The 27,649-nt window shown below is 42.9% G+C and overlaps 1 long non-coding RNA gene across 1 annotated transcript; it reads right to left on the bottom strand.

Annotated features, from left to right (window-relative positions):
• Positions 1 to 10,769: 10,769 nt before the first annotated feature.
• Positions 10,770 to 18,356, bottom strand: LOC124045332. The gene is made up of 4 exons (XR_006840828.1): positions 18,201 to 18,356; positions 12,379 to 12,551; positions 12,174 to 12,213; positions 10,770 to 11,820 (listed from the first exon to the last, which is right to left on the bottom strand). It is a non-coding gene; the product is annotated as an uncharacterized LOC124045332 (long non-coding RNA).
• Between the last annotated feature and the right edge of the window lie 9,293 nt (positions 18,357 to 27,649).

The raw sequence follows: 27,649 nt of genomic DNA, 5'->3' as shown, positions 1-27,649 counted from the left end.
TGAATAAATGGATGCATTCTGTAAATTCTAAATTATAAGAAAATGGTTTATTATATAGCATATTATAATCTGTGATTAGCATTTTATAATACAGGCAGGTGCTAAAATATCATCTCCGAGATATCAATCATTAATAACAGAAAGTATTGATATTATATGATATTACAAGCATACAGGTGTTCTACTACGACCCCTAACAGTGTTACTGCTATCATCTCTACAAATCAAATCAAATTGTATTTGTCACATACACATGGTTAGCAGATGTTAATGCGAGTGTAGCGAAATGCTTGTGCTTCTAGTTCTGACAATGCAGTAATAACCAACGAGTAATCTAACCTAACAATTCCAAAACTACTACCTTATACACACAAGTGTAAAGGGATGAAGAATATGTACATACAAATATATGAATGAGTGATGGTACAGAACGGCATAGGCAAGATACAGTAGATGGTATCGAGTACATATGAGATGATGTAAACATTATATTAAGTAGCATTGTTTAAAGTGGCTAGTGATATATTTTACATCAATTTCCATCAATTCCCATTATTGAAGTGGCTGGAGTTGAGTCAGTGTGTTGGTAGCAGCCACTCAATGTTAGTGGTGGCTGTTTAAGTCTGATAGCCTTGAGATAGAAGCTGTTTTTCAGTCTCTCGGTCCCAGCTTTGATGCACCTGTACTGACCTCGCCTTCTGGATGATAGTAGGGTAAACAGGCAGTGGCTCGGGTGGTTGTTGTCCTTGATGATCTTTATGGCCTTCCTGTGACATCAGGTGGTGTAGGTGTCCTGGAGGGCAGGAAGTTTGTCCCCGGTGATGCATTGTGTAGACCTCACTACCCTCTGGAGAGCCTTACGGTTGTGGGCGGAGCAGTTGCCTTACCAGGCGGTGATACAGCCCAACAGGATGCTCTAGATTGTGCATCTGTAAAGGTTTGTGAGTGCTTTTGGTGACAAGCTGGATTTCTTCAGCCTCCTGAGGTTGAAGAGGCACTGCTGTGGCTTCTTCACAACGCTGTCTGTGTGGGTGGACCAATTCAGTTTGTCCGGGATGTGTACGCTGAGGAACTTACAACTTACTACTCTCTCCACTACTGTCCCATCGATGTGGATGGGGGGTGCTCCCTCGGCTGTTTCCTGAAGTTCACGATCATCTCCTTTGTTTTGTTGACGTTGAGCGTGAGGTGATTTTCCTGACACCACACTCCGAGTGCCCTCACCTCCTCCCTGTAGGCTGTCTCGTCGTTGTTGGTAGTCAAGCCTACCACTGTAGTGTCGTCTGCAAACTTGATGATTGAATTGGAGGCGTGCATGGCCACGCAGTCGCAGGTGAACAGGGAGTACAGGAGAGGGCTCAGAACGCACCCTTGTGGGGCCCCAGTGTTGAGGATCAGCGGGGTGGAGATGTTGTTACCTCCCCTCACCACCTGAGGACGGCCCGTCAGGAAGTCCAGTACCCAGTTGCACAGGGCGGGGTCGAGACCCAGGGTCTCGAGCTTGATGACGAGTTTGGAGGGTACTATGGTGTTAAATGCAGAGCTGTAGTCGATGAACAGCATTCTCACATAGGTATTCCTCTTGTCCAGATGGGTTAGGGCAGTGTGCAGTGTGGTTGCGATTGTGTCGTCTGTGGACCTATTGGGGCGGTAAGCAAATTGGAGTGGGTCTATGGTGGGTCAGGGTCAGGTAGGGTGGAGGTGATATGGACCTTGACTAGTCTCTCAAAGCACTTCATGATGACAGAAGTGAGTGCTACTGGGCGGTAGTTGTTTAGCTCAGTTACCTTAGCTTTCTTGGGAACAGGAACAATGGTGGCCCTCTTGAAGCATGTGGGAACAGCAGACTGGGATAAGGATTGATTGAAAATGTCCGCAAACACACCAGCCAGCTGGTCTGTACATGCTCTGAGGGCGCGGCTGGGGATGCCGTCTGGGCCTGCAGTCTTGTGACGGTTAACACGTTTAAATGTTTTACTCACGTCGGCTGCAGTGAAGGAGAGTCCGCAGGTTTTGCTAATATTATATTATTAAAAATGAAAAAAGTCTTAGCCGAGAAAAATCCATTTACACTGTTATAATCAAATTACAATTATTGTTTATTGACTGTAATGCCTTAAATAAAACAAAATAAATAATTTAAGGTGACAATTAATCAAAGAAAGCAACAACAAAAACAAACACATTGAAACAAAGAAACTAAGCAACAAAAAACATGAGTTATCACAAGAAAATAACTCAATCTGACAGCTGGATTTACTCAGAGTCTATCCTCACATTGGTCTCATTCCTGGCACTCTTCATTGGATGATGAGGTGTGGAAGAAACAATTGAATGTATTTTCTGCAGGGGTGGAAATTACTACACTTTCCCATCGCAATTAAGACATACTTCAACCACCTCCTCCATGTTCAATTTGATCTTTACTAGAGATCACATTCAGCAGTCTGTTAGAGAGAGAGAGAGAGAGAGAGACGGGGCTGTCCGTTCCTCTACAGAGAATGACCGCATGGTGGACAGGGCAGAGAGAGAGAGAGAGAGAGAGAGAGAGAGAGAGAGAGAGAGAGAGAGAGAGAGAGAGAGAGAGAGAGAGAGAGAGAGAGAGAGAGAGAGAGAGAGAGAGAGAGAGAGAGAGAGAGAGAGAGAGAGAGAGAGAGAGAGAGAGAGAGAGAGAGAGAGAGAGAGAGAGAGAGAGAGAGAGAGAGAGAGAGAGAGAGAGAGAGAGAGAGAGAGAGCTGTCCGTTCCTCTACAGAGACTGACCGCATGGTGGACAGGGCAGAGAGAGGAAGAGAGAGAGAGAGACAGGGCTGTCCGTTCCTCTACAGAGAATGACTTCATGGTGGACAGGGCAGAGAGAGAGAGAGAGGGCTGTGCGTTCCTCTACAGAGACTGACTTCATGGTGGACAGGGCAGAGAGAGAGAGAGAGAGAGAGGGCTGTGCGTTCCTCTACAGAGACTGACCGCATGGTGGACAGGGCAGAGAGAGAGAGAGAGAGACAGGGCTGTGCGTTCCTCTACAGAGACTGACCGCATGGTGGACAGGGCAGAGAGAGAGAGAGAGAGACAGGGCTGTGCGTTCCTCTACAGAGACTGACCGCATGGTGGACAGGGCAGAGAGGGCAGAGAGAGAGAGACAGGGCTGTGCGTTCCTCTACAGAGACTGACCACATGGTGGACAGGGCAGAGAGAGAGAGAGAGAGACAGGGCTGTGCGTTCCTCTACAGAGACTGACCACATGGTGGACAGGGCAGCGGTAAAGATCAAAAACGACTCTTTAATGAGATACTGGAAGAGGAGGAAGGGCGGAAATCAATGTGTGTACCAAATGGTAACCTGTTTCCCCTATTTCATTCATAACATTAGGGAATAGGCCAATGGGCCCTGGTCAAAAGTAGTGTACTATATAGGGAATAGGGTGCCATTTTTGACCTGGTGTGAATATTGAAATGTGATTTTTTTTTCTTGTTACCAACACAGTGCTGTGAGCGTTAGTTAAGTTCCTCCTGTTCCCCCCTCAGCTCTGCCACAAGAAGGAGAAGAGGTTGACATCATCTACGGGAAAATATGATTATTTAACAACAATGCCAACAGTCAAACTGTAATCTAGGAAATATGGAGATAAACCCGAACTAGACGTTCCTCCCTCCTTCCTCCTCAACTCGTTTCTGCATTGTTTCTTTACAGGGCAGCCAACCAGAGCTTTCTTACGCTAATCAGGAAAACTATGCTAATCAGTCTGTGAATTATAAAGAGCTACTTCATTGTTCACGTGTATGCGGGCAGGGACAGCAACGGGGACAGGGGCAAGGATGAGGACAGGGATGGGGACCAGGGACAGGGATGGGGACAGGGATGGGGACAGGGAAAGGGACAGGGACAGGGATGGGGACCAGGGATAGAGACAGGGATGGGACAGGGATGAGGACAGGGATGGGACCAGGGACATGGATGGGACCAGGGACAGGGATGGAACCAGGGACAGGGATGGGGACAGGGATGGGACCAGGGACAGGGATGGGGACAGGGATCGAGACAGGGATGGGGACAGGGATAGAGACAGGGATGGAACCAGGGACAAGGATGGGACAGGGATGGGGACAGGGATGGGACCAGGGACAGGGATGGGACAGGGATGGGGACAGGGATCGAGACAGGGATGGGACCAGGGACAGGGATGGGACAGGGATGGGGACAGGGATGGGACCAGGGACAGGGATGGGACAGGGATGGGACCTGGGATTGGGACTGGGATGGGACAGGGATGGGGACAGGGATCGAGACAGGGATGGGACAGCGACGGGGACAGGGATGGTACAGGCATAGCAACAGGGACAGGGATGGGACCAGGGATGGGGACAGGGATGGGACCAGGGATGGGGACAGGGATGGGGACAGGGATGGGACAGGGATGGGGACAGGGATGGGACCAGGGACAGGGATGGCACCAGGGACGGGGACAGGGATGGAGACAGGGACAGGGATGGGACCAGGGATGGGGACAGGGATGGGACCAGGGACAGGGATGGGACAGGGATGGGGACAGGGATGGGACCTGTGCCTTATTATTATTTGACCATGCTGGTCATTTATGAACATTTGAACATCTTGGTCATGTTCTGTTATAATCTCTACCCGGCACAGCCAGAAGAGGACTGGCCACCCCACATATCCCGGTTCCTCTCTAGGTTTCTTCCTAGGTTTTGGCCTTTCTACCTAGGTGCTTTTACACCTGCATTGTTTGCTGTTTGGGGTTTTAGGCTGGGTTTCTGTACAGCACTTTGAGATATCAGCTGATGTACGAAGGGCTATATAAATACATTTGATTTGATTTGATTTGATTTGACCAGGGACAGGGATGGCACCAGGGACGGGGACAGGGATGGAGACAGGGATGGGACAGCGACGGGGACAGGGATGGGACAGGCACAGCAACAGGGACAGGGATGGGACCAAGGACCAGTGACCAGGGACAGGGACGGGGACAGGGAAGGGATAAGGATGTCTGGATATTCTGGGGCGTCTGTTATGATTCATGGTGTACCTGTGAGAATGTGATCTTTCTAGTAGTTATACAATGACTAATCTAGCTACGTCTCCCAGCCCAACAACAGCTCCTCATTAGAAATGTGTTAAGCACACGCTGTAACATTATGGGTTTCTTTCAAAGGAGAGAAAGAGGGGAGGTTCTGCTTGCTTGTTGTTGAGATTGTCCTATGAAGGAAGGAGGGAGAAGGGGGGAGGTTCTGCTTGCTTGTTGTTGAAATTGTCCTGTGAAGGAAGGAGGGAGAAGGGGGAGGTTCTGCTTGCTTGTTGTTGAGATTGTCCTGTGAAGGAAGGAGGGAGGGAGAAGGGGGAGGTTCTGCTTGCTTGTTGTTGAGATTGTCCTTGTTGTTGAGATTGTCCTGGAAGGAGGTTCTGCTTGCTTGTTGTTGAGATTGTCCTGTGAAGGAAGGAGGGAGAAGGGGGGAGGTTCTGCTTGCTTGTTGTTGAGATTGTCCTGTGAAGGAAGGAGGGAGAAGGGGGGAGGTTCTGCTTCCTTGTTGTTGAGATTGTCCTGTGAAGGAAGGAGGGAGAAGGGGGGAGGTTCTGCTTGCTTGTTGTTGAGATTGTCCTGTGAAGGAAGGAGGGAGAAGGGGGGAGGTTCTGCTTGCTTGTTGTTGAGATTGTCCTGTGAAGGAAGGAGGGAGAAGGGGGAGAAAAAGGAAGGAGGGAGAAGGGGGAGGTTCTGCTTCCTTGTTGTTGAGATTGTCCTGTGAAGGAAGGAAAGGGGGAGGTTCTGCTTCCTTGTTGTTGAACATGAAACATGTGTGGAGTGACAGATGGATGGTGCAATGGGGATAAAGGAACGATCCCTCAGACAGACACCTGAAGTTGGTTTGCTAATTTATCCACATTGCTCTGACAACAGACAACGTGTATTGAAACCAGAGGAGGCTGGGGGGAGGAGCTTTAGGAGGACAGCCTCATTGTAATGGTTGGAATAGAGTAAATGGAACAGTACCAAACATCAAACATATCAAAACCACATGTTTGACTCCAGTTCCATTTATTCTATTCCAGCCATAACAATGATCCTTTCCTCCTATAGCTCCTCCCACCAGCCACCTCTGATAGAAACATTCATATACATGTCACCATGGTGACACGACCAGGTACACAGAAGTACAAGTGTTTAGGCCTACTTCCATTTTGAATTCTGACAATACGAGATGCTCAACATAATGCTTACATGAAATGTATAAACAGCTTGGCTCTTGTGAGAGCAAATGTCTGGGGGTGAACCTGCAAGTCAGAGTCATTTGATGGTATCCATTTAAGTGTTTCCAATTGGGATTTAGCTGAAACTTCAGGTTTACCTTGAGAGCAAGAATTTCTTATTGTTGTTGGACACGTGGAAAAATACACATACAGTATATGCCATTGCTTACTGCAATGTGGGTTTGATTGAGCCGAGGCCTACATAATTACAGGATACAGCTGAGCCATATCTGTGTGAGAAAAATCTTCCTCTGACTATACAGGGTTGTGTTCAGGCCTAGAAACCCGAAGAGGAGACAGCTGCCCTTGAAACAAATAAAAGAGGAGAGGAGGCAAGAAGCAGAGGAACAAAAAGATGAAGAATTCAGTGCGTTGCGAATGAACCCCAAGTTTTGCCATCCTATCATCCACGTTAGCATATTCAGCAGAGAGAGGCTTTCATAAGTGACACGTTGAGCTTCCAGAGGGGCTGTGGTGTGTTCTGATGGCAGAATGGTGGGGGAGTTGGTGTCTTGCCGGGTTGTGCCAGGGAGCCACGGTTGGGGAGGGAAGGAAAGGGGCGAGATCTATCTGTGCCCGATGTGGCACGACTTCTTCCTGTTTGTAGGGTTAGTGTAACTGGGACATTGTATCTGTGTGTGTGCTAGTCCCGTGAGGAGTGTGACCGCCTGAGCGTGGTTTCCCCTCGTCTCTCTCTCTGTCTGAGTGACTACAGCTCTCTCTGACACAACATGGTAGACACCGTACTCCTCCGCTAAACCCTTCACCCTGCAGCTTCCTCTGTCAGCTTTCTGCTTCCTGTCTGGCTTCCTGCCGAGCCCCAAGTGCCCTGTGTGCCCCGCTTGCCCGCCCACCCACTTCCATGCCCTGGCAGTGCGGAGGTGTGCCCACCTGTGCTGTAGCTGTTGCCGAAGGGTGGCATGGTTTGGGGTTAAGCGTGATGACAGGAAGGATGAAATGATGCCCCCTCCTTTTTCCTTCATATTTACCAACCCACAAGTACCATGGTGGCATCATATAGACTACAGCTGGAGAGGGGGAGGAGGAGAGGAGAGGGAGAGGAGAAGCGAAATCTCTCTCTTTCTCTATCTCTCTCTCTTTAGTTTGGACCTAGAAAACACACTCCCCAACATAGAATACATGCCCTGAACACCACTACAGGTCCGTTATGCAGGATGGAGTGTGTACATATACTTCATCTTGTGGTCATTTTAGCAGGGACCGACGTTGTTAAGTGTACGGGCATGACTAAGACCTGTAAGCCTATGTCTACTTATATGTGTTAGTTTTTTGTGTAGAGGCTATATCTGTTAGTTTTTGTTTGTGTAGAAATATATGTATTGTTTTGGGAAAGAAATCCTAAATGTAAAATGCAGTAACTTTTCTCTATAATTGCTTCTTTATTCAATTATTCAAACAACTATTTGTATTATTATTGATTCAATTTTTTTCAATTGAATTAATGATACATTTAAAAACGCCTTAAACCCACAAAACAAAACCAATATGAAAAGGTCACAGCTGCTTCAGGGGTTGTGCCTCCATTCATCATGGTAGCTTTTTGAATCGTGTTTTTCTTTTTTACACATATCAGTTATATTCAATTGAATTATGATCCGAATCATCAATCAAAACAAATTGTGTTTCAAAAAAACGTTCTTATCATTATTTCTCGACAATCGTTCCTATTTCATCATTGAACAGTAAATTACTACAGCAGACTGGATGTGTGTTCACATGCAACAGCAAGTACCTTCAGTAAACTAACACTGTCTGAGACTGGAGAGAAAAGGAGACCGTGAAAGAAAGTTCATTCAGAAGTAGGGAATGAAACAAGGAAAATAAAACGAGCGAGAGAGAAAATAAGACAAGCTGAAGGAGAACAGCAGTCCACTCAGAGAGAGTCAATAGACCAATTAACATTCCTGTAAACAAGGCCAACAAAGGCCACATTTGAATAACAGTGTCTACAGTATGTACCTCGATGTGGAATTTACCAATTATTCTGGAATCATAAGCAGTTTGCAGGGAATGTCTGTTTATTTAGCATCAGACCCCCCGGTTCTGAAGACTGACTGTTACACGTCTCCTCTCTGCCGACAGCGCAGAGCGAGAGAAAGAGAACACTTTGTTGGCTCTGATTTGACAACATACTGTAATCCCAGTTGCTTTAAATCATTTATCAAGTGTGGGTTTTCCTTCAAATAAATGACTCTGTGTTCTGCCAAGATTGATTCCATTAGTTGTATATATGCATAAAGAAACGGGGAATGATAAACACAAATTCATTGTTAAATTTGGTTCAATGTCCAAAATTAGGAAATTATTCTTACCAAAGTTATCTATAATAATAATAATATTAATAATAATAACAAAAAATGATACTTGCTGTTATCATGAATTATCATTAATGACAATATTCACATTAACCAGAACATATTCCTAAAATGTGCATGTATAGACAGTCAATTGTGTTTCAATCTGAGATAACGCACAGCCACACACACACACACACACACACACACACACACACACACACACACACACACACACACACACACACACACACACACACACACACACACACACACACACACACACACACACACACACACACACACACACACACACACACCACCCTATCACTTTAGATTCATCTTTATCTCCTCATGTTAATTCTGTATCTGATTGACTCAATTAGCTCAACACAAGTGTACATAATGATTGAAGAAATGGAATGCTGCTCTCAGTAAATCTAAACATACTGTATATCTCAACAACAACATAGCTTCTATGACATGAACATAACTGCAATGAAACTGCTTCATACTCCAAAACCATTGTAATGTATTATATTACACTACACAAATTAATTACTATCACAATTAAACCATTTTTTTTCACGATTAATCTCATTGTCTGAAATCATTAAAAATACACTGAAAACATCCAAAACACAAAATGCTTTATCAATTGACCTGATTGTGCTTTCCATTACTTACATTACAAAATCAATACTTTTTTGCAGCTCTATTTGGGCAAATTCAGAATTTGCGATTAATTGTGATTAATCACAGTAAATCCTGCAATGAACAAAAATCTATTTTTTAAATTGTTTGACAGCCCTAGTTATAATGTTCATCCATAATATAAAAAAATAAAAATAAGTGCAGAAACTATGGCTGCAGATGTACACATTTTGAATATACATTTATCTATTTCAATTTCAATATGTACATGTTCACAGCAATTAATCTGAAAACTACTTTTGACACAATATCTAGTTATTCAGAAATAACATATGGTAGCCATACCTTACCATACCTCCCAATTTTATTTTTTACAACTGACTGATTAATAAACTGTCAAAATAAAATGTTAATGTTGTGAAATATTTTCATCAATTAGCAGACAATTCTATGGCCTCTGAGAGGAACGCTGTTCTCAAGTGAAACAAGACAATCATACAACAACACATTTCTGTATTTTGTTATTTTCTATATCTTCAGACACTGATCTTAAGAGGTTAAGTTTTTATTTTTCAAGTCATCCCTTTTCCATTTCAGACAAAGTGGATATGTTCTGCCAGGGACTGAGTTGACCCACACTTCTCTTTTACAGCGATAGGAATGTTCGCACGAATATAAAACACATCTTTGTGCAAAGCTCTGTTTTTACCACACATTCACAACTGCGTGCAGGTTGCTACCGGCGCATAACTCAAGCATTCGCTGAAGTATGGATTCACTGTTTTCCTCAACCAGTGCATTTTTGCACATCTTCTCCCCGATGCTATTAACTTTAATGTTGCAAGGCATCCCTTATATATTTATGGCAACCTCACAATTCACAAGGGTGCTATAGTCATGCATTGTTCATTGTTAATGCAAAATGCTTGTATCAAACAACACTGATCTTTGTCTGAGGGAAAAGAGTGGAGTAATTCTGTGGAGACTGTTGGAATCAGGAATGCTGTCTGTTGAGACAAAAACGGTTTGGAATTTTTGTTCTTAAAAGTAAAGCACATACCTTCCGCCTCCCCTCCTCAAATCAGGAAGTTAACCTGCCTCACAACTGCCCTCCTCAAATCAGGAAGTTAACCTGTCAACCGCCTCCCCTCCTCAAATCAGAAAGTTAACCTGTCTCCTGCCTGCCCTCCCTCAAATCAGAAAGTTAACCTGTCTCACAATTGCCCTCCCTCAAATCAGAAAGTTAACCTGTCTTCTGCCTGCCCTCCCTCAAATCAGAAAGTTAACCTGTCTTATGCCTGCCCTCCCTCAAATCAGAAAGTTAACCTGTCTTATGCCTGCCCTCCCTCAAATCAGAAAGTTAACCTGTCTTATGCCTGCCCTCCCTCAAATCAGAAAGTTAACCTGTCTTATGCCTGCCCTCCCTCAAATCAGAAAGTTAACCTGTCTTATGCCTGCCCTCCCTCAAATCAGAAAGTTAACCTGGCCTTAAATCAGCCTGTCTTCTGCCTGCCCTCCCTCAAATCAGAAAGTTAACCTGTCTTCTGCCTGCCCTCCCTCAAATCAGAAAGTTAACCTGTCTTCTGCCTGCCCTCCCTCAAATTCAGCCCAGTCTCATAGACTAGATTTAACACACAATGTACATTTGGGATGCTCCATTTTTTTGCGAATGCGTAACATATTGTATGTTTTGCAAATGCATAACATGTAATAAAAATGGTTATTCGTAACATATCATATGAAATGGGTCATGGACATCCACAAATTAATACATACTGTGCCATATGAAACGTAACATATCATACTAAATAGAGTGTCTTGGATTTACATACAGAATAATACAAAATGCTCTGAGACCAGGTTGTCAAATCAGGCAGAAGGAATCCGTCCCATTTTGTCAGGAGGATAAGCACCATGGTTAGGATTTTGCTGATTTTCATATAATGACTGGCAGCCATAACACCTGCCACTGTGAAATCCAGAAATTAGTATACTCAAGGGAAACAAATTGCTTTGTTGATGCAGAACTTGAAAAAACGCCTTTGACATTGACTGCCTGCACTTGCACAAGAAATATTGATATTTTATCTTACGTACCACAATTTACAGAGATTCATGAGCACAACCCAAGGTGACCATGAAACAACAAACTCAACAGTGTAATTCTAAAGAAGACTTTTTATGGCCAATGCTGTTATTTGTGATTCTATCTGTGTGTGTGTGTGTGTGTATCTGCAACAAAAGGTCAAGTCTAGGTTGACACCACAACACACACCAGTTCTAGAAGCGTCTCTACTGTACATTCTGTGTTCTACTCTCACCCAACGTTCAGTCCCTGGGTCCTTAGCAGAACACTGTGGTACATCTGCCTTACAGAACGATAAAGATCTCTCTGTACCAAAAGCTGCTCTCCTTACTCCTTTCCCTGTCAATCACACCCCCCAGTCTGTGAGAAATGTGCTGTCGACAGCTTGGCAGGGCTGTGGGGCTGCGCAGGGCGATGATGAGCGCTCATAGCAGCCTAGCAGGGTTCCCCTCCTCATCAGACTTAGAACAAAAGGAAGCCTGGCCTCCGCTGCTGTTCTAAACACACTGCACAGAAACACAGAAAGAAACATGGCCCAGTTTAACTGTTTAACTGTTTACAGTCACTTCCTATGCTAGACTGACGTAGATTGTAGAATTTTAGAAGTGTAGAGACGCAGACCTCAAATGGACGATTGTTTAGGTGTGATGCACACATTTCCACACAACACACACACACACACACACACACACACACACACACACACACACACACACACACACACACACACACACACACACACACACACACACACACACACACACACACACACACACACACACATACGTCCCATCAATCATCAACACATTCAAACAAACATCTGGATAAATAATCGTGTCCCCTCCTCCCTTTGTCAAACCTCATCACTCTATCTCCACATCTCCCGATCCCTCCTCCCCCTCGCCAGAGAAGAAGAAAAAGCAAAGGGATGAGATTAACATGTTATGATCACTCCATCATTTCACACTCACCGGCCCATTCTAATCCAAGAGAGCATCAATAAATGGGCTGGCGCTGGGCCTAACTTCCGACATCACATTGAATACAATCAAACGCCAACTTACCCGCTTGGCCCTCCCAGATATCGGAGCTCTTATTGGCCAGGCCTTGTGGAAGGGCCATGTCTACCCGACATGGCTTCACCTCCTATCCCTCACTCCGTCTCCAAGGCTCTGTGTCATGATCAGTTATGTCTGGACTGGGGCTGGAGGCCCTACAGGAGTTTATCTACAGGCACCTACCAATGAGATCTAGTGTCACCCAAGACAAAGAGGCATCTATAATGTACATCACAGTGTGGTATGTTGAATAGCATGATCATGTGATTAGAGTGTATAGTCTGTGATAGTCATATTCCACACACAGGAGGTTGCATGTAAACGCCACTGTTGATGTTTTGATGATGTACAAAATGGACAACATGCAAGCGGGCACATCCACTTTTAATAAGAGACTCATATTGTCACTTCCTAAATATACTGTACAGAAATCAGTTCCCTTCATCCTCTAAGCCATTGACTCTAAAACCCAAACCCTAAAACGTAACATAATAGCTAACAGTGCAGCGCTAATGCATCTAGCTGGAGATTGGATTCCTTCTCTTCTTTCATTTGCAGCAAACTAAAGGTTCTTCAATTGGTTAACTCTCTCACCATGTCTTTTTTCCCTCTCTGGCACAGATGGCAATTAAAACCGGAAAAACGAAATCCGTGGTCTCACAAACAATGCACTTAACTGCAAAGGAGTGTTCACTCATCGCATATAATGTGTAGTTGAGATAATTTTTGGGGGGACAAATCCAAGAGACCAAAGTTGGCGTGGTGAAACAAAAATCGTATTTATCTATTAGAGCTGGAGCTCTTTCATAGGACTGACGGACTGAAATATTCGGTGAGTTGGTTGAATTACGTACAGAATGTCACCAGTGTCTCTATACATCACAGGAGGAGATAACTGGCTACATCCACACATCACTCAACCATTATTTTGGTTATTAGAGTTTAGGTCGCGTGTTGGTAGTGCATTGATTCTATTTGAATGGATGTTCATTGGAAATACCTGGACATTTATAGCCTGAAACAAAAGAGTAGGTTGATAAAAAACATTCTCCTAAACCTTCCGGCATACAGGTGAAGTCGGAAGTTTACATACACCTTAGGCAAATACATTTAAACTCAGTTTTTCACAATTCCTGACATTTATTCAAGTGAAAATTCCCTGTCTTAGGTCAGTTAGGATTACCACTTTCTTTTAAGAATGTGAAATGGCAGAATAATTGTAGAGAGAAATATTTATTTCAGCTTTTATTTATTTCATCACATTCCCAGTGGGTCAGAAGTTTACATACACTCAATTAGAATTTGGTAGCATTGCCTTTAAATTGTTTAACTTGGGTCAAAGGTTTTGGGTAGCCTACCACAAGCTTCCCACAATAAGTTCCCACAATATTTTGGCCCATTCCTCCTGACAGAGCTGGTGTAACTGAGTCAGGTTTGTAGGCCTCCTTGCTTGCACACGCTTTTTCAGTTCTGCCCACAAATTTTCTATACGATTGAGGTCAGGGCTTTGCAATGGCCACTCCAATACCTAGACTTTGTTGTCCTTCAGCAATTTTGCCACAACTTTGGAAGTATGCTTGGGGTCATTGTCCATTGGAAGACATGCTTCACAGTTGGATGGTGTTCTTTGGCTTGCAAGCCTCCCCCTTTTTCCTCCAAACATAACAATGGTCATTGTGGCCAAACAGTTAAATTCTTTCTTCATCAGACCATAGGACAGTTCTCCAAAAAGATACAATCTTTGTCCCCATGTGCAGCTGCAAACTGTAGTCTGGCTTTTTTATGGTGGTTTTGGTGCAGTGGCTTCTTCCTTGCTGATCGGCCTTTCAGATTATATCTATATAGGCCTCCTTTACTGTGGATATAGATACTTTTGTACCTGTTTCCTCCAGCATCTTCACAAGGTCCTTTGCTGTTGTTCTGGGATTGATTTGCACTTTTCGCATCAAAGTACGTTCATCTCTAGGAGACAGAACACGTCTCCTTCCTGAGCGGTATTACGGCTGCGTGGTCCCATGGTGTTTATACTTGCGTAGTCTTGTTTGTACAGATGAACGAGGTACCTTCAGGCATTTGGAAAGAATGAACTAGACTTGTGGAGGTCTACAATTTCTTTTCTGAGGTCTTGGTCCTGAGAGTTTGTTTTGATTTTCCCATGATGTCAAGCAAAGAGATACTGAGTTTGAAGATAGGCCTCGAAATACATCCACATATACACCTCCAATTGACTCAAATTGTGTCAATTAGCCTGTCAGAACCTTCTAAAGCTGCATAATTTTCTGAATTTTTCCAAGCTGTTTAACAGCAAAGTCAACTTAGTGTATGTTTTCTCTGACCCACTGGAATTATGATACAGTGAATTATAAGTGAAATAGTCTGTCTGTAAACAATTGTTGGAAAAAATACTTGTGTCATGCACAACGTAGATGTCCTAACCGACTTGCCAAAACTATAGTTGTTAACAAGAAATTTGTGGAGTGGTTGAAAACCAATTTTTAATGACTACAACCCAAGTGTATGTAAACTAGTTTTAATGACTCCACCCTAAGTGTATGTAAACTAGTTTTTATGACTCCAACCTAAGTGTATGTAAACTAGTTCTTATGACTCCAACCTAAGTGTATGTAAACTAGTTTTTATGACTCCAAACTAAGTGTAAGTAAACTAGTTTTTATGACTCCAAACTAAGTGTATGTAAACTAGTTTTAATGACTCCACCCTAAGTGTATGTAAACTAGTTTTAATGACTCCAACCTAAGTGTATGTAAACTAGTTTTATGACTCCAAACTAAGTGTATGTAAACTAGTTTTAATGACTCCACCATAAGTGTATGTAAACTAGTTTTAATGACTCCAACCTAAGTTTATGTAAACTCGTTTTAATGACTCCACCCTAAGTTTATGTAAACTAGTTTTAATGACTCCACCCTAAGTGTATGTAAACTAGTTTTAATGACTCCAGCCTAAGTGTATGTAAACTAGTTTTAATGACTCCAACCTAAGTGTATGTAAACTAGTTTTAATGACTCCACCCTAAGTGTATGTAAACTAGTTTATATGACTCCAACCTAAGTGTATGTAAACTAGTTTTAATGACTCCACCCTAAGTGTATGTAAACTAGTTTTAATGACTCCACCCTAAGTGTATGTAAACTAGTTTTAATGACTCCACCCTAAGTGTATGTAAACTCGTTTTAATGACTCCAACCTAAGTGTATGTAAACTAGTTTTAATGACTCCACCCTAAGTGTATGTAAACTAGTTTTAATGACTCCAGCCTAAGTGTATGTAAACTAGTTTTAATGACTCCAACCTAAGTGTATGTAAACTAGTTTTAATGACTCCACCCTAAGTGTATGTAAACTAGTTTATATGACTCCAACCTAAGTGTATGTAAACTAGTTTTAATGACTCCACCCTAAGTGTATGTAAACTAGTTTTAATGACTCCACCCTAAGTGTATGTAAACTAGTTTTAATGACTCCAACCTAAGTGTATGTAAACTCGTTTTAATGACTCCAACCTAAGTGTATGTAAACTAGTTTTAATGACTCCACCCTAAGTGTATGTAAACTAGTTTTAATGACTCCAACCTAAGTGTATGTAAACTAGTTTTAATGACTCCAGCCTAAGTGTATGTAAACTAGTTTTAATGACTCCACCCTAAGTTTATGTAAACTAGTTTTAATGACTCCAACCTAAGTGTATGTAAACTAGTTTAATGACTCCAACCTAAGTGTATGTAAACTAGTTTAATGACTCCAAACTAAGTGTATGTAAACTAGTTTTAATGACTCCACCATAAGTGTATGTAAACTAGTTTTAATGACTCCAACCTAAGTTTATGTAAACTCGTTTTAATGACTCCACCCTAAGTGTATGTAAACTAGTTTTAATGACTCCAGCCTAAGTGTATGTAAACTAGTTTTAATGACTCCAACCTAAGTGTATGTAAACTAGTTTTAATGACTCCACCCTAAGTGTATGTAAACTAGTTTATATGACTCCAACCTAAGTGTATGTAAACTAGTTTTAATGACTCCACCCTAAGTGTATGTAAACTAGTTTTAATGACTCCAACCTAAGTTTATGTAAACTCGTTTTAATGACTCCACCCTAAGTGTATGTAAACTAGTTTTAATGACTCCAGCCTAAGTGTATGTAAACTAGTTTTAATGACTCCAACCTAAGTGTATGTAAACTAGTTTTAATGACTCCACCCTAAGTGTATGTAAACTAGTTTATATGACTCCAACCTAAGTGTATGTAAACTAGTTTTAATGACTCCACCCTAAGTGTATGTAAACTAGTTTATATGACTCCAACCTAAGTGTATGTAAACTAGTTTTAATGACTCCACCCTAAGTGTATGTAAACTAGTTTTAATGACTCCACCCTAAGTGTATGTAAACTAGTTTTAATGACTCCAACCTAAGTGTATGTAAACTCGTTTTAATGACTCCAACCTAAGTGTATGTAAACTAGTTTTAATGACTCCACCCTAAGTGTATGTAAACTAGTTTTAATGACTCCAACCTAAGTGTATGTAAACTAGTTTTAATGACTCCAGCCTAAGTGTATGTAAACTAGTTTTAATGACTCCACCCTAAGTGTATGTAAACTAGTTTTAATGACTCCAACCTAAGTGTATGTAAACTAGTTTTAATGACTCCACCCTAAGTGTATGTAAACTAGTTTATATGACTCAACCTAAGTGTATGTAAACTAGTTTTAATGACTCCACCCTAAGTGTATGTAAACTAGTTTTAATGACTCCAGCCTAAGTGTATGTAAACTAGTTTTAATGACTCCAACCTAAGTGTATGTAAACTAGTTTTAATGACTCCACCCTAAGTGTATGTAAACTAGTTTATATGACTCCAACCTAAGTGTATGTAAACTAGTTTTAATGACTCCACCCTAAGTGTATGTAAACTAGTTTTAATGACTCCACCCTAAGTGTATGTAAACTAGTTTTAATGACTCCAACCTAAGTGTATGTAAACTCGTTTTAATGACTCCAACCTAAGTGTATGTAAACTAGTTTTAATGACTCCACCCTAAGTGTATGTAAACTAGTTTTAATGACTCCAACCTAAGTGTATGTAAACTAGTTTTAATGACTCCAGCCTAAGTGTATGTAAACTAGTTTTAATGACTCCACCCTAAGTTTATGTAAACTAGTTTTAATGACTCCAACCTAAATGTATGTAAACTAGTTTAATGACTCCAACCTAAGTGTATGTAAACTAGTTTAATGACTCCACCCTAAGTGTATGTAAACTAGTTTAATGACTCCAACCTAAGTGTATGTAAACTAGTTTTAATGACTCCAGCCTAAGTGTATGTAAACTAGTTTTAATGACTCCACCCTAAGTTTATGTAAACTAGTTTTAATGACTCCAATCTAAGTGTATGTAAACTAGTTTTAATGACTCCAACCTAAGTGTATGTAAACTAGTTTTAATGACTCCACCCTAAGTTTATGTAAACTAGTTTTAATGACTCCAACCTAAGTGTATGTAAACTAGTTTAATGACTCCAACCTAAGTGTATGTAAACTAGTTTAATGACTCCAACCTAAGTGTATGTAAACTAGTTTAATGACTCCAACCTAAGTGTATGTAAACTAGTTTAATGACTCCAACCTAAGTGTATGTAAACTAGTTTAATGACTCCAACCTAAGTGTATGTAAACTTCCGACTTCAACTGTATTAACAATCCCTTATTTAAAGTCCCATAAATGAACCAAATAGACAGAAACAATCTAATTGTTTAACACTTTACCAGCTCAAACTCATTCTTTACAACAGTCATTTTACCTTACCCATGGTGTCCAGGAATTCAGCTGGTGAGATATTCCTGCAGTAGGAAATACATTGTAATGAACGATCGCTCAGCAACAACAGATGGTTTTCTTATTGGAGGTACAAAGATAGACTGTGTGTTTGAACGCCTTCAGATCAAATGCGAGTGGTTATCAATTAAGAGGGAAGGTGCGCTCTGACAACATGAAACGCTAGTGTACTGTAGGCCTTGCTGCTGCCTCTTACCTCTCTGGTAATATGGCACTTCCTCAGCAAGATAGAAAAGGAGAAACACTATCCCTCCAATGATACAGACTGGGTAGAACAGAGATCGTTCACCCAAAATGTTTCTATATGAAAAAAAGATCTCTGAATTTATTTCACCAAAACTTTTCAAATGGTTGAACATTCCTCACACCGGTAAAATCAGATGGTAATCTACTGTCATGTTTTTACACTGAGTGTACAAACCATTAAGAACACCTGCTCTTTCCATGACATAGACTAACCAGGTGAATCCAGGTGAAAGCTATGATCCCTTGTTGATCACCTGTTAAATTCACTCAATATTAGGAAGGTATTCTTAAAGTTTCGTGTGACAATAGTCACAATAGGTTTAAAATTGCAGATACATTTGGTCTTTGGGTAACACTTTACATGAACATCCTCTTGTACCTGTGTAGTAATGATGTAACTAGCAACTTTGTTAGAATTCCTATGTAGCATTACTTTCAATTGGAGTCTATAGCTAATGTTCTTCCCAAGTTAAGTTCATTACCTCCACCTATAAAAAGTATCAATCAGAATTATATAAATGCTACAACATTCTCTCCACCATCCTACACTGCTATAAATAGGCACACCAACTTTTGGGAAAGCAACAACAATCATGCCAGAGAGATATATGAGACTCAGTACACATCAGTGTACCACTGCTGTGCCAGGTGAGGGTAATGCTGGGTAATGCCGGATATGGTAGACAGAAAGAAGATTTCAAATGATTAGCCAAAGCACATGTCTACAAAAAAAATGTGGAACGATGCCAAGTCTGACTATCATATGTTAGTTACATCTGTGTCATGTTTTGTCTTATATCATCTTGTCATTTTGCTTTTCCTTCTGTTCGTTTCCCCCTGCTGGTCTTATTAGGTTCGTTCCCTTTTTCTATCCCTCTCTCTCCCCCCTCCCTCTCTCTCCTCTCTCTATCGTTCCGTTCCTGCTCCCAGCTGTTCCTATTCCCCTAATCATCATTTAGTCTTCCCACACCTGTTCCCGATCCTTTCCCCTGATTAGAGTCCCTATTTATTCCTTTGTGTTCCGTTCCTGTCCCGTCGGTTCCTTGTTTTGTATTCACCATGCTGTGATTGTGTTTCGCCCTGTCCTGTCGTGTTTTTTTGCCTTCATCAGATGCTGCGTGTGAGCAGGTGTCTCTGTCTACTACGGCCTGCGCCTACCCGAAGCGACCTGCAGTCTGTGGCCGCTTCTCTTGTCATTCCCCTCTACAGACTAGAGGATTTCTGTTATTCCCTGTTTGGACTTGAATAAACTCTGTTTCTGTTAAGTCGCTTTTGGGTCCTCTATCACCTGCATGACAGAAGGAACCGACCAAGGAATGGACCCAGCGACTTCAGACGCTCGTTACACTGCCGTCAAGATCCAAGGAGCTATGCTCGGCAGACACGAGCAGGAATTGTCTGCTGCTCGCCATGCCGTGGAGAACCTGGCCGCTCAGGTTTCCGACCTCTCTGGACAGTTCCAGAGTCTCGTCTCGTGCCACCTGTTACTTCCTGGCCTGCCGAGTCTCCAGAACCTAGGGTTAATAACCCACCTTGCTACTCCGGGCAGCCCACTGAGTGCCGCTCCTTTCTCACGCAGTGTGAGATTGTGTTCTCTCTCCAACCCAACACATACTCTAGAGAGAGAGCTCGGGTTGCTTACGCCATTTCACTCCTTACTGGCCGGGCTCGAGAATGGGGCACAGCTATCTGGGAGGCAAGGGCTGATTGCTCTAACAAGTTCCAGAACTTTAAAGAGGAGATGATTCGGGTTTTTGACCGTTCAGTTTTTGGTAGGGAGGCTTCTAGGGCCCTGGCTTCATTATGCCAAGGTGAACGGTCCATAACGGATTATTCTATTGAGTTTCGCACTCTTGCTGCCTCTAGTGAGTGGAACGAGCCGGCGCTGCTCGCTCGTTTTCTGGAGGGACTCCACGCAGTGGTTAAGGATGAGATTCTCTCCCGGGAGGTTCCTTCAGATGTGGACTCTTTGATTGCTCTCGCCATCCGCATAGAACGACGGGTAGATCTTCGTCACCGGGCTCGTGGAAGAGAGCTCGCATCAACGGTGTTTCCCTGCTCCGCATCACAACCATCTCCCTCCTCTGGCTTTGAGACTGAGCCCATGCAGCTGGGAGGGATTCGCATCTCGACTAAGGAGAGGGAACGGAGGATCACCAACCGCCTGTGCCTCTATTGCGGAGTTGCTGGACATTTTGTTAATTCATGTCCAGTAAGAGGCCAGAGCCCATCAGTAAGCGGAGGGCTACTGGTGAGCGCTACTACTCAGGTCTCTTCATCTAGATCTTGTACTACTATGTCGGTCCATCTACGCTGGACCGGTTCGGGTGCTACATGCAGTGCCTTGATTGACTCTGGGGCTGAGGGTTGTTTCATGGACGAAGCATGGGTTCGGAAACATAACATTCCTTTCAGACCGTTAGACAAGCCTACGCCCATGTTTGCCTTAGATGGTAGTCATCTTCCCAGTATCAAATTTGAGACACTACCTTTAACCCTCACAGTATCTGGTAACCACAGTGAGACTATTTCTTTTTTGATTTTCCGTTCACCGTTTACACCTGTTGTTTTGGGTCATCCCTGGCTAGTATGTCATAATCCTTCTATTAATTGGTCTAGTAATTCTATCCTATCCTGGAACGTTTCTTGTCATGTGAAGTGTTTAATGTCTGCCATCCCTCCCGTTTCTTCTGTCCCTACTTCTCAGGAGGAACCTGGCGATTTGACAGGAGTGCCGGAGGAATATCATGATCTGCGCACGGTCTTCAGTCGGTCCCGAGCCAACTCCCTTCCTCCTCACCGGTCGTATGATTGTAGTATTGATCTCCTTCCGGGGACCACTCCTCCTCGAGGTAGACTATACTCTCTGTCGGCTCCCGAACGTAAGGCTCTCGAGGATTATTTGTCTGTGTCTCTTGACGCCGGTACCATAGTGCCTTCTTCTTCTCCGGCCGGGGCGGGGTTCTTTTTGTTAAGAAGAAGGACGGTACTCTGCGCCCCTGCGTGGATTATCGAGGGCTGAATGACATAACGGTTAAGAATCGTTATCCGCTTCCCCTTATGTCATCAGCCTTCGAGATTCTGCAGGGAGCCAGGTGCTTTACTAAGTTGGACCTTCGTAACGCTTACCATCTCGTGCGCATCAGAGAGGGGGACGAGTGGAAAACGGCGTTTAACACTCCGTTAGGGCATTTTGAGTACCGGGTTCTGCCGTTCGGTCTCGCCAATGCGCCAGCTGTTTTTCAGGCATTAGTTAATGATGTTCTGAGAGACATGCTGAACATTTTTGTTTTTGTCTATCTTGACGATATCCTGATTTTTTCTCCGTCACTCGAGATTCATGTTCAGCACGTTCGACGTGTTCTACAGCGCCTTTTAGAGAATTGTCTCTACGTAAAGGCTGAGAAGTGCTCTTTTCATGTCTCCTCCGTTACTTTTCTCGGTTCCGTTATTTCCGCTGAAGGCATTCAGATGGATTCCGCTAAGGTCCAAGCTGTCAGTGATTGGCCCGTTCCAAGGTCACGTGTCGAGTTGCAGCGCTTTTTAGGGTTCGCTAATTTCTATCGGCGTTTCATTCGTAATTTCGGTCAAGTTGCTGCCCCTCTCACAGCTCTTACTTCTGTCAAGACGTGTTTTAAGTGGTCCGGTTCCGCCCAGGGAGCTTTTGATCTTCTAAAAGAACGTTTTACGTCCGCTCCTATCCTCGTTACTCCTGACGTCACTAGACAATTCATTGTCGAGGTTGACGCTTCAGAGGTAGGCGTGGGAGCCATTCTATCCCAGCGCTTCCAGTCTGACGATAAGGTTCATCCTTGCGCTTATTTTTCTCATCGCCTGTCGCCATCTGAGCGCAACTATGATGTGGGTAACCGTGAACTGCTCGCCATCCGCTTAGCCCTAGGCGAATGGCGACAGTGGTTGGAGGGGGCGACCGTTCCTTTTGTCGTTTGGACAGACCATAAGAACCTTGAGTACATCCGTTCTGCCAAACGACTTAATGCCCGTCAAGCTCGTTGGGCGTTGTTTTTCGCTCGTTTCGAGTTTGTGATTTCTTACCGTCCGGGTAGCAAGAACACCAAGCCTGATGCCTTATCCCGTCTGTTTAGTTCTTCTGTGGCTTCTACTGATCTCGAGGGGATTCTTCCTTATGGGCGTGTTGTCGGGTTGACAGTCTGGGGAATTGAAAGACAGGTTAAGCAAGCACTCACGCACACTGCGTCGCCGCGCGCTTGTCCTAGTAACCTCCTTTTCGTTCCTGTTTCCACTCGTCTGGCTGTTCTTCAGTGGGCTCACTCTGCCAAGTTAGCTGGTCATCCCGGTGTTCGAGGCACTCTTGCGTCTATTCGCCAGCGCTTTTGGTGGCCGACTCAGGAGCGTGACACGCGCCGTTTCGTGGCTGCGTGTTCAGACTGCGCGCAGAAGAAGTCTGGTAATTTTTTTCTGCTTCTGCTCCTGGTCTTGCTGGGTCTCAGTCTGTTCCCTGCCATCGCATCTCTCCTGTTCTTGTCCCTGCCCTTGCTGTGTCTCAGTCTGTCCCTAGTTCTCTTTTTTTTTTTTTAGAGTAGTACCCTAGTTTCCCTTTTTATCGTTTTCGTTACGGTCCTGAGGAGAGGAGTTGGGTTCTTTCTCGGGACGTGCTGGACCGTTTGATCTATGATTTCCTCCGTTGCCGCCAGTGTTCCTCCTCGAGAGCGCCAGGAGGCGCTCGGTGAGTGGGGGTACTGTCATGTTTTGTCTTATATCATCTTGTCATTTTGCTTTTCCTTCTGTTCGTTTCCCCCTGCTGGTCTTATTAGGTTCGTTCCCTTTTTCTATCCCTCTCTCTCCCCTCCCTCTCTCTCCTCTCTCTATCGTTCCGTTCCTGCTCCCAGCTGTTCCTATTCCCCTAATCATCATTTAGTCTTCCCACACCTGTTCCCGATCCTTTCCCCTGATTAGAGTCCCTATTTATTCCTTTGTGTTCCGTTCCTGTCCCGTCGGTTCCTTGTTTTGTATTCACCATGCTGTGATTGTGTTTCGCCCTGTCCTGTCGTGTTTTTTGCCTTCATCAGATGCTGCGTGTGAGCAGGTGTCTCTGTCTACTACGGCCTGCGCCTACCCGAAGCGACCTGCAGTCTGTGGCCGCTTCTCTTGTCATTCCCCTCTACAGACTAGAGGATTTCTGTTATTCCCTGTTTGGACTTGAATAAACTCTGTTTCTGTTAAGTCGCTTTTGGGTCCTCTATCACCTGCATGACAATCTGTGGCGTTGTCTTTTATTTCCCATGAGAGAAAGCATCCATGTATAACACTGTATAAATAGTAATAAAGTAATAAAGTCAACAACTTCTATATATACTTATTCATCAAGCAGATATGTAAGTTATATGGCTTAAAGTCAAATGAATATGTGTATCTCTATCTAGACTATCTTAATGAGGGCCTGTTGTACACTGTTAGAAAAGCCCTCTTTGGGTTCCATGTGAAACCCTCTGTGGAAAGGTCAAGTTTACACCAGTTGTACTCGGCTCATCTGAAGTTTTTTTGTTGTTGATTTGATTTGAAAAGGGTTCTACCTGGAACCAAAAATGGTTCTTCAAAGGGTTCTACTATGTTGACAGCCGAATAACCATTTTAGGTTCTTAGATATCACCTTTTTTTTCAAAGAGTGGAGAGGTGATGGAGAGAGATCATCTCTGTGTTGTTTTAGGAGAGAAGATGCTCTTCTTCATTTAAATTTGTAGGACCTTTCCATCTAAAGAGACATCCCTTTTCAATTCAAATAGGTGAGTAAGAAAATATTTTTTTCAAATATGTTGAATATTCTAAATGCATTCTTAATCATATATAAATGAAGGAAATAAGAATAATTAAAAGATTGAAAATGTGGGCACTTTTGGGAACGGCTAGTTCCGCGCGTCATTCTGCTTCAAAGAAAAAAGATAAATGATGATGCCATTAAAAGTTAACTAATTAAGGAAGGCTTCTTTTAAGAACTCATTAACTGCAACCTCATTTACATAATGATGCATATTAATTACATTTTAATGAATTTGAATTTCCACCAAGACGCTTTTCTTTGGCTGTGGAACAAATTGAACAAATTATTTAAAAGTGTTCTTGAATCTACTTTTCACACCAAAGGGGAGAGAATGCAATCATTGTAGAAAATCATATTTCTTTCCTAGGCTGGACCATCTGTTAATCATAACAATTATTATATATGCGTGTTTTTGTGTTTTTTATGTAATAATTGACCCTTTGTTTTTTATAAAACCTCATAGATTTGTTCCGTTCCCAAACAAGATAGAAGGTATGGGACCAGTGGTAAATATGACAGAATATGTACAATTGTGAAATGCATGATTAAAACATTATAAGGAGGCATGTGGTGTAGTCAGACATGAGAGAAGGTTTGTGTAATGCTATACTACTGTAGCATCACGTGGGCGTAAACAGCCTTTTCACTGACAGCTCTCACACATCTATATGGTGACTAGAGGCCATCTTGCTCAGTTGTTTGGTTTGTGTATTTCCAGCTGGCAGAGGAAAAACAGTGACAGTTCAACTGTCAGAGCACTACACTGGGACAGGAGTTCTCTCCTGAGGGATTACACTAGCACTTGTCATTTAAAGTCACCTTATTAACATACATATATTTAAAGATATGCATGTATATATTCACGTCTTGATAATATATTCTCTGATATATGAGTAAATCATATAGATTTGTATCAGTACAGTGATGAGTAGACAACAACAGACTGTGCAGTGGCTAAGGCTTGTAGTTGTCTGGAAAAGGGATTTGAATTAAGTGGTATCCCACACAATCTATTTTAACTGTGGATTAAATACTAAAATGTACCATACTATCATGATGTCAAACCACAACATTAAAACCAAACAAGTTAAAGGTGAAATGTACAAGAAGTGCTGTGTAACTGATGTGATACGTTGCTTCCCTTATTGAGAACTAAGTCTTAATAATATTTGACTTAGATAGCAGAAATACAGTGTACATAAATGCATGTTTTGTTCTGTACAGTTGCCACCTGGTACCGTTTCAGTTGCTCTTGTGATGTGTATTCAGGCACAGAAACTACTTGATCAACAAGCCCATCCCCATCTGTACACGCACGCACGCACGCACGCACGCGCGCACGCACGCACACGCACACACACACACACACACACACACACACACACACACACACACACACACACACACACACACACACACACACACACACACACACACACACACACACACACACACACACACACACACACACACACACACACACACACACACACACACACACATTCTGGCGAACAGCAAAGCACAGAGAGGGATGTTCTGGTCCTTCAGGGAGAAAAAGAGTCTGAAGTCATCAGAGAATGCTTATCGCAGGGACCGTCTCCAGCCAAAGTCTCAGAGGTTAACCCGCCAAATGCCCCTCTGGTGTCTGGCGTGGCCTCGGCACACTCTGTTTGTGTGTGTGTGGTAATGTGTGTGTGTGTGTGTGTGTGTGTAAATGTGTGTTCTCTCCACTCTGTTTCACCCAGTGTGTTCAGGGCCTTTAAAGCACCACTCTTAAGAGGTGGCTGGGTGGTTGCGGGGGTTCTTCTGACAGTGAGCTCCTACCTCAGGGGAGGTCAGGATTCTTGCAGTGTAACTGGAAATGGAAAGCAGATGTTAGTTAATTAGGAGACATGTGACAGACAAGACTTGAGCAGTGAGGTACACAAGCTCCCCAGCACCAAGCAGCTGCTGTTACCGACTTCATTGTCAGTCTCATACACAAGTCACAGCATCCCTATGGAGAGAGGCAGAGATGCAAACGCAGACCATTATCAAAATAGAATTCAGGTTGATTGAATCGCATAGATTTCTTCTAGAATTTGACTCATCCCTGCCCTTCATCCTCCGGATTTTGCCTTAGCTTCCCTCACTCTCTCTCTCTTCCAGCCCCTCTTTTCTTCACCCTGTCTTCATTTCTAAAACGCTATTATAGCATCTGTGTGAAACTGATGAAGTAAAAAAAGGACTACAATAACAATGCAGGGTGTTTTCTTTACATTCTGTAGGTCTGATAACTGATTGGAGTTTAACTTTCAATTAATACTATTGGTCAACAACTTGATTTTAAATCCAAACTACTCAGATGTTAAAACGGGGATTCAGAGTCATTGTCTCTTTGTTCCTGACCTGCGCTGGTGAGATACACTATTTCTCTCCCCACCTCAGTGACTCTTGGGACATGGCCTCTCTCTCTCTCTCTCTCTCTCTCTCTCTCTCTCTCTCTCTCTCTAGAATAATGCATTGTGTTGCATGTTAATTAACTTAAGCATTTTACAAAGTTATTAATACTTGCATTTTGCATTCACTTCTCATGACCATTTATTGATCTTAGTCAGCTAAATAAATACTACTTTACACCTGGTTTTACTATAATATCACATGGAGTCAGATAGTCAGGTTTATCAAATGTAGATGGTTAAATGTGACTTATCACTACACATTTTTTTTTAATTGTCTCAGTTCCTGAGAAGCAGACATTTTCAGAGAGCATTCCTTCTGATAAATGCGCTTTCTTACCTCTCTGAGTATAAATACTCCACGTTCAGCTGTTGACGAGGAACATAATTGCATCACTTATGAATGGGAAGGCTCATCTGCATTGTTACTCAAGGCTGTTATGCAAAGTAGTGAGAAGCCTCAATCACTTGTTCATTGTGTTATCTTCAAACGTTAGATGAGGATGGGAATGTATATACATCACCTTTATCTAAACACACGCAAATGTTGAATACTGCAGTGTACATTCCCTACAGTGTACTCTACATGCAGTGTATTCTACCTGCAGTGTACTCTTCCTGCAGTGTACTAAACCTGCAGTGTACTCTACTTGCTGTGTAGGCTACCTGCAGTGTACTCTTCCTGCTGTGTACTCTTCCTGCAGTGTACTAAACCTGCAGTGTACTCTACATGCAGTGTACTCTACTTGCAGTGTACTCTACATGCAGTGTATTCTACCTGCAGTGTACTCTTCCTGCAGTGTACTAAACCTGCAGTGTACTCTACTTGCTGTGTACTCTTCCTGCAGTGTACTAAACCTGCAGTGTACTCTACATGCAGTGTACTCTACATGCAGTGTACTCTACATGCAGTGTATTCTTCCTGCAGTGTACTA

This window comes from Oncorhynchus gorbuscha, linkage group LG10 (genome assembly GCF_021184085.1).
Source record: "Oncorhynchus gorbuscha isolate QuinsamMale2020 ecotype Even-year linkage group LG10, OgorEven_v1.0, whole genome shotgun sequence".
Lineage (NCBI taxonomy): Eukaryota > Metazoa > Chordata > Actinopteri > Salmoniformes > Salmonidae > Oncorhynchus > Oncorhynchus gorbuscha.
Note: the sequence above shows the minus strand (reverse complement) of the source record. Positions and strands in the feature narration are given on the sequence as shown.